The sequence below is a fragment of the Prenolepis imparis genome, unplaced genomic scaffold (assembly GCF_030444845.1).
Source record: "Prenolepis imparis isolate NDT839.2.m4 unplaced genomic scaffold, iyPreImpa1.0 SCAF_1, whole genome shotgun sequence".
NCBI classification, from domain to species: domain Eukaryota; kingdom Metazoa; phylum Arthropoda; class Insecta; order Hymenoptera; family Formicidae; genus Prenolepis; species Prenolepis imparis.
Window position 1 is genome coordinate 27,781,076 of NW_028141159.1, and position 8,769 is coordinate 27,789,844.

The following is an 8,769-nucleotide window of genomic DNA, read 5'->3' on the forward strand; positions in this document are numbered from 1 at the left end:
ATAGTCAAAAAAGAAGGCGGAATTTAAGTAAATTCTCAAGGCATACCTTGTTCAAGAAAATCTTATTTGGAAACATCTTAAAGTGATTCATAAACACATTCAAGCATGGGATTAAGATTATCTTGTTAATCATAAATTCATAATCATTTAAGACCATCTTATTTCACGCACACATTGATAAATAAGACAATCTTCGCTAAGACGTGTCCGGAGACGTCTTAAGCAATAGCTTTTCTTTACATCGCTCCTGTTAACTAACCAGTATTTTATTTTAATAAATCAATGTGATATTTTTTATGTACAATATCGAGATCAACCAGGAAAGACTGACGATTCCAAACGTAAGGTAATCAAAATAAAAAATTATGCTATTACATAATTGATGTTAATAGCTTGATCTTTTGCAGGAATATCCTGAAAAAATTTTTTTTTTGAGGTTAGACTCCAGTTGGGGAAAGCATATTTAATTAACAATGGAAAATAATCTGGAAATGCAAGAATTAAATTTTTCAAGTGATGAGGACGAAATAGAAGAGATACAGATACGTGCTCCTAAACGATATCTTCGTGATTATCAAAATCCTTTTGAATTCTATAGTGAATGGGAATTTAAACGAAGATTTCGATTTTCTAAAAATTCAGTAATGTTTGGCATTTTACCTTTAGTAGAAGAAGGACTTGCCAAAATAAACAATCGAGGCTTACCAATATCTCCTATTCTGCAATTATTAATATGTTTAAGATTTTACTCAACGGCAAGTATTCAGGTATGTAAATTATATATATATATACATATACATATATATATATATATATACAATCTCTCTCTCTGTGAGTCTTATATTATTACATAATATACATAAATATATATTAATAATATAAAAATAAATTATTAAATAATTTAATAAATATATATTTTGAAGCTTGTTTTAGGGGATATAATAACAATATCGCAACCAACAATTTCACGAATTGTATTTAAAGTATCCACTTTATTGGCTAGCTACATTAACCGATATATAAAAATACCATCGTCAGAAGAATCACGTTTTGAGAATAAACGACTGTTTAAGGAACTTGGACGTGGTCATGGAGGTATAGGTTTACCTAGTATCGATGGCGCAATAGATTGTACTCATATTCGTTTGGTACATACTAGACTTCAAAATGTTGACGAAATTTTTAGAAATAGAAAAGGATACTTTTCTTTGAATATTCAGGTACACACACACACACACACACATATAGGGCGTTTTCCATTTAGCGACACAAGCATCATTCTATCTTTGTTCTACATTGTATGAGAACATGTATTTTATAATTACAATTTTTTAAACTTCTTGTATAATTGTATTATGTTTATGACATACATATTTTTCGTTTCAGTTATAATGCAATTCATGGAAGAACAAGAAGAATTGTTGAAAGAATGTTTGGTATATGGAAACGTAGATTTCCTTGTTTGTCAAAAGGACTTACTACAAAATTATTAACGTCTACATCCATCGTCGTAGCTTGTGCTGTCCTTCATAATCTTTCGTTGATTTTAAATGATAACTTAGAAGATGATGATGAAGAAATAGTAAATATAAATAATGATGTTCCGATGGCCGAACCTCACTGGCAGCCTGGAGATGGCATTCTCATACGAAATGCTCTTATCGAACGATTGTTCAGGTAAGATTTCTGTTATATATATATAATATATATATATATATATATTATATATATATATATATTATATATATACAAGGTGCGTGGAAAACCCCGGAACGGTCTAATATTTCAGAAAGGAAGCATTTTACAAAAAAATGTTTTAGATAAAAATTGTAGTGTTTAAAAAAACCCATTTAGCGGTTTGAATAGTTTAATTTTAAATTAGATCTTTTAAACACTAGTTTGCACACAGTTTTTGTCTAAAACATTTTTTTGCAAAATGCTTACTTTCTGAAATATTAGACCGTTTCAGAATTTTTCGCGCACTCTGTATATATAAAGTGTGTGCGTGTGCGCGCAAAAATAATCAAAAAAATAAAATAAAAAAATATTTGTAGATGACAAAGCTAAAATTACAGACAATGAATATTCAAGTACAGAAGAGACATGCAATGACAGTGATACGGATGTAAATCAGATAAAGAAGAAGACGATGATGATGATGAAGATAAAAGTAAAGAAAAAGGAGAAGGAAAAGAAAAAATTAGATATGTAAATATCTAATTTTTTCTTTTCCTTCTCCATTTTCTTTACTTTTATCTTCATCATCGAGGAAAAATATGAAATTTAATTTTAAAAATAAGATACACTTATATGTAAACATAAACTGTTCGAACATAACATAAAATGTGAAAATATAAGTTGTGGTTTATATATAAACTGCTCGAACATAACATAAACTGTGAAAACATAAACTGTTCATATTTAAATTTGAACTAGCTAAACTAAATTTAAAAGAGCTTACATAACTAAATAAAACTCAATATTTTCTGAAAAATAAGATACACTTATTATATGTAAACATAAACTGTTCGAACATAACATAAAATGTGAAAATATAAACTGCTCGAACATAACATAATCTATGAAAACATAAACTGTTTATATTTAAACTTGAACTAGCTAAACTAAATTTAAAAGAGCTTACATAACTAAATAATACTCAATATTTTCTGTATTATATGTATAATACTTTCTTATTTGAGATTGCTCTCTCTCCATTGTGCTCTTTTTATTTCTACTTCCAAAGTTTGAATTTCTTTTATGTGTTGCAACTCTAAACCGTTCATTTCTTTTAAATGATTTTCTTTAATATCAGCTAATCGTTGTTCTTGATCCATCACTCGCTTTATGCGATCAATACGTAATGTTTCTTCTGTGTTTGATTTTCACCTATTGTATTCCTTTTTCGTTTTAAAGAACGTGTCTGTTTTTCCTTATCCAATATATTTAACGATTTTTCTTTTAGTACATCCTTTTCTTGTTCTTTATCATTGCATAAAATTAATGCATCATCCTTCGTAGAAATAAATGAATCTATAAAGCAAACAAAATATATACTTATATATATATATATATTATATAAACAAGTATATGTAAATAAATACTATATGTTATTATAATAGTATTTATTTACATATCTTGTTATATATATATCTGTTATGTATTGTGGATGTGTGTGTATTATGTATGTGTGTGTATTATGTGTGTGTTAATATAATACAAATAAATAATAAAATAAATATACCTTCCAAAGTTTTTATACTGTTCGTGTTTGTACACTCTTCCTTGTCCGAGTCTAATATTTCTATAGGTTGATTAGTAGATATCATTTCAAATATAAAATCTCGTTTATCTAAAACATGTTATACAAATAATAAATTGTAGATAAGTATTAGAAAATTGTAAATATTAGAAAAAGTTTAATATATAGGTCGATATTCTTAATCCGTTCTTATTTCAAGACTGTCTTAAATACATTGGTTTATGACAATCTTAAATATAAGAACTGATTATAAATACCATAGAATTATTCTAATAGAATATTCTAATAGTATACATTAATACATACCATTAATTTCTGCGTCAGACATATTAGATGTAAATGAAACAGGTGCGGTCTTCATAAGATGTGGTGCTATGTTAGCAATGTCAGGGTCAATATCAACTTGTACTTGTGGTGGTCCTCCACCAGTTGCCAGACATGTTTACTTTTCCTTAGTCAATGCTTCTCTTTGAGCTTGTTTTAAATTAGTCCATAGTTTCTTTAATTGAGCGACAGTCCTCTATAATAACAAAATTTTAATGTAAAAATTTTCTGTAAAAATGTTTTATGTTTAAATAGATTTATACGACGAAAATGAACTTGACGCTAGACACTACCGTGTCTCTTGATTTGTAATTATTATTTTTACCTCTTGACAAATTAAGGTGGATCCATTATATTTGTTGCATATTTCAGTCCACGCTAGTTCCTTATCCTTTAACATCGAACTATCGCTTTTTTTAATCTCGATTACATGTTTGTAATCATTAAGTATTTGCAGAAATACTTTCCGTTCCAATGGTGTATAATGTTTATTTTTACTGGAGTTCGGTTTTTCCTTGCATGATGACATTCTAGATAAAATTGTGTATTTATCATTAAAAATTTTAAATAATTATTATACAATAAAATTATCTTTTAATAATCTTTTACTTACTTGATAATAAACTCGAAAATAAACAGCGTACAAGCGTAGATATATTATTTAAGAAATATGCCTGCAATCAAATAAATATTATACTATTATATTCTTAATATTTACACTATTATTATATCCAATAAATTACTATACAATAGTCATATAATATTATGCAATAGTTATACAATAATCACTTAATTTTCTTACCACTATCAGATTTGTCTTTTATTGGAAACCGTTTCTTAATTCCAGCTCCTTCTTCTTCTCTCCTTCTTTCAACTATACGCTAGACGCCTTCTTCTTTTCCTTGTTGTCTGCCTTTTTATGCTAGTTTATTTAATATATTATTATATTAAACGCGCAAAAATTACAGGTCCGCACCCGTCCGTCTTTTTCTTCTTCTTCTTCTTCTAAAATAATGTGATTTAAGAGCATGGCTAATGTAATACACAAGATGGTATACAATTGCACCTTGAATCCAATATTCTCATTGGAGGAACCCAAATATCACTAACCCAAATATCACGGAAACAGCCGAATCGAAAATAAGAATCGCCTTAAGAATGTCTTTGCGAAGTCAATCTTAAATCAAATAAGACTTACTTGAGTAAAAGCTTTTTCGCAAAGATCGTCTTATTTTACGACTATGAAATCTGCTAACATTAAGATGGTCTGGATTGAATAAGATTGCCTTGATCAAGATCGTCTTAAGTGTGGACTTAAAGCTCGACTATGAATACGGCCCTAAGACCTTACAAAAAGATGTCTTAAAGACATCTTCAAGACTTATTTGAACAGACGTCTGAAAAATGTCTTTTATAAGACATTTTTTTGAATACATTTTGCATCGATATTTACAATTTATTGGTTAGAATATATGTATATCTATAACCAATAAATTCATATGTCAATGGGCATGATAAAAGTATTGACGATGTTATGGTGATCTCATCATGTTGTGTGCATATACAGGGTGTCCCATAATTCGCGAACCACCCGTCAGTTGCAGGTAGAGTAGGTTAAACTGAGTAAAAAAGTCCTCTACCATTTTGCGATTTTCTCAATAATTAATGAGAAATAAATTAAAGAAAATCAGCCAATTCGAGCGATGATAAGCGTGCAGCGAGAAGAGACAGCCCACTCGGGGGTTCAAAGTTAGCGCTACTCGTATGTAGTTACTGTCTTTTGTAAAGCGCTCCTCCCCGCTTCATCGCGCGCCTAGCAACCGTGTAACATTATACTGTTTCTTTTCGCCGCATGCTTAGTAACGATATGAAACTGGGCTGTCTTTTCTCGCCGTCGTCACACGAATTGGCTGATCTTCTTTAATTTATTTCTCATTAATTATTGCGAAAATCGCAAAATGGTAGAGGACTTTTCTATTCAGTTCAACATGCTCTACCTGCAACTGACGGGTGGTTCGCGAATTATGGGACACCCTGTATACAGGGTGTCCGATAACTCGCGAACCACCTTTCGTGGGCAGGTAGAGCATGTTAAACTGAATAGAAAAGTCCTGTACCATTTTGCAATTTTCTCAATAATTAATGAGAAATAAATTAAAGAAGATTAGCCAATTCGCGCGACGATATAAGCACGCAGCGAGAAGAGACAGCCCAGTTTTATGTCGTTACTAAGCATGCGGCAAAAAGAAACAATATAATGTTACACGGTTGCTAGGCACGCGATGAAGCGGGGAGGAGCGCTTTACAAAAGACAAAATTACATACGAGTAGCGCTAACGCTGGACCCCCGAGTGGGCTGTCTCTTCTCGCCGCGCGCTTATCATCGCGCGAATTGGCTGATTTTCTTTAATTTATTTCTCATTAATTATTGAGAAAATCGCAAAATGGTACAGGACTTTTCTATTCAGTTTAACATGCTCTACCTGCCCACGAAAGGTGGTTCGCGAGTTATCGGACACCCTGTATATCTATATGTATATTGTCGGTATGTATTTAATCGATTTTATAATAATTAAATGAGCTTCATTCGAGGGGCTATTCACTCAGCTATTGGATGTACACGTGATTACAAAGTACAATTAATTACAATTGATTACAGTTGATACGATGTGATTACAAGTACTAAAGTGATTTTATACGACTGTGTGAAATCGATTGTGATCACAGCTGATTTCATTGTGATTACAAATGATATCATTGTGATTACAAATGATTTCATTGTGATTACAAATAATTTTATTGTGATTGCAAATGATTTTATTGTGATCGCAAATGATTTCAATATTATTACTCGTTATTATTGCTAATTTCAATGTAAATAATATGTTAGAAATTTATCATAATTTTAAATTATAATATATAATAATATAATATGTTTTATAAGTTATGCATTTATGTTTTTTGTTAAACAGTTTAAACTGTTTATAAGATAATTTACTTGCTTAATTTAAAGATAGTAAATAACGTATCGAAAGTTATATTGTTTTTCTTTTATAAAAAGATTTTTTATTGTTTCTTTTATAAAAAGATTAGAATTGTTAAATTAAAAAATGTTTATACACAAAAGTACCCAGATAGCCAAATCTGTCAAGAGCATGTATTAAAACTGTGTGCTATATATTTTTGCTAGCAAAAAAACTGCAGATTTTATACAAAACTTGTTATATCAGATAATGATAGCAGAACGTTGGCAGAAATGTTATAAAATCTGCTGACATAATTTGGCAGCAAGTCAGTAGCAGAAATCAAGCAGGATTTGTATAGAATTATCATAGCAGATTGGTAATAGAAACCGAGCAGGATTTGCGCAACGCAGTTTGATGTCAGATTGATGGCAGAAATCGAGCAAGATTTGCGCGCGCACAATCTGATGGCAAATTGACAACAGGATCTGCATTTTGGTTATTTAATAGTTTCTTCACCTACCGCTATGTGATGTATTTTCTCGCAATCAAATTTCTATTAAAAATAGATATAAAGTCTGCAAGTCGTGGCTATTAATAAAAGATCAAAAGTAAATTTTTCTATCAGTTTAATTTTTGATATCTGACAAGTCTAACATGAGAATATTAAACTTATTAGAATCAATAGGATATACATGAAAAATTATCCATTTAAGCCCACTTTACACGATCTATAATTCGCGACAGAATTCGGGACAGAATTCTATTTATAATTTTATGTATCAAATTATGAATATAATTATTCATGAGAAAAAATTTTTGTATTACACGAACCATAATTTGATTTAAAATTATGTATAAAATATTCGATTGTTTTTTTCTTTGACATGATTAGGTTATTAAAAAATATGACATGGTTATAAAGAAATATATGTAAATATAAGTATATTATGGAGAATTCTTTAATGTTATCATCAGTTTCAATAATATCCACAATTATAGCTATATTTGCTCGTAGAAATAAACGTAAACTTAGTAAACGTAAAAAAAAAAAATTGGTGTAAATTATGGCATATCAGAAAAGAGCAAAGTATGCTTAACCTGTTACATAACGAACTTTTAATCGAGGATCCAATAGCATATCAAAATTTTTTAAGATTAAATAAAGAACAATTTGATGATTTATTTAAGTTGATTGAACCTCTCATTAAACGACAAGATACTAACATGCGTGAATGCATATCAGCAAAGTCTAGGTATTATTTATAAGAATTTATGAATTTTGCATATTATAATAGATGCAATAAATTATATAAATAGATAAATATATAAATTAATGTAATATGCACAATAATTCAATAAATTTACTTTTACATTTAACATATTTAGATTAGGATTAACATTGCGATTTCTTGCAACTGGTGATTCATTCCGATCATTAATGTATGCATCAAGAATACATGAATCAACAATATCGTTAATAATACCAAAAGTATGCAAAGCAATTTTCCATGTACTTAAAGATAAATATTTAAAAGTAAGTAATACACATATACACGCGCGCGCGCGCACGCACGCACACACACGCGCGCGCGCGCGCACACACACACACACACACACACACACACACACACACACACACACACACACACACACACACACACACACACACACACACACACACACACACACACACACACACACACACACACACACACACACACACACACACACACACACACACACACACACACACACACACACACACACACACACACACACACACACACACACACACACACACACACACACACACACACACACACACACACACACACACACGTTCGTATATGTATGTGTGTTACTTAATCATTTATTAAAATATTTTTTAAATTATAAAAATATCATAAATAAAAAATTAGTATGTCACTTTAGGCTCCAACTACTGCAGCATCATGGGAACATATTGCTGCTGAATTTTATAAATTATGGCAATTTCCACAATGTCTTGGTGCACTCGATGGGCGTCATATAAAATTTAGACCTCCTAGATCTGCTGGATCTTTATATTATAAATTATAAGGATGATCACTCTATAGTTTTGTTAGCTTTAGCAGATGCACATTATCATTTTTCATACATTAATATTGGCATTAATGGTAGAGTAAGCGATGGTGGAGTATTTCGAGAATCAAATTTATCAAAAGCTATTTAATAACA

The 8,769-nt window shown here is 30.1% G+C and overlaps 1 pseudogene across 1 annotated transcript; it reads right to left on the minus strand.

Annotated features, from left to right (window-relative positions):
- Positions 1-2,549: 2,549 nt before the first annotated feature.
- Positions 2,550-4,637, minus strand: LOC145938160 (uncharacterized; annotated as a pseudogene). The gene is made up of 6 exons (XR_014425682.1): positions 4,389-4,637; positions 4,200-4,260; positions 3,912-4,116; positions 3,569-3,782; positions 3,245-3,352; positions 2,550-3,033 (listed from the first exon to the last, which is right to left on the minus strand). The product of XR_014425682.1 is annotated as an uncharacterized LOC145938160 (transcript).
- Positions 4,638-8,769: the final 4,132 nt, after the last annotated feature.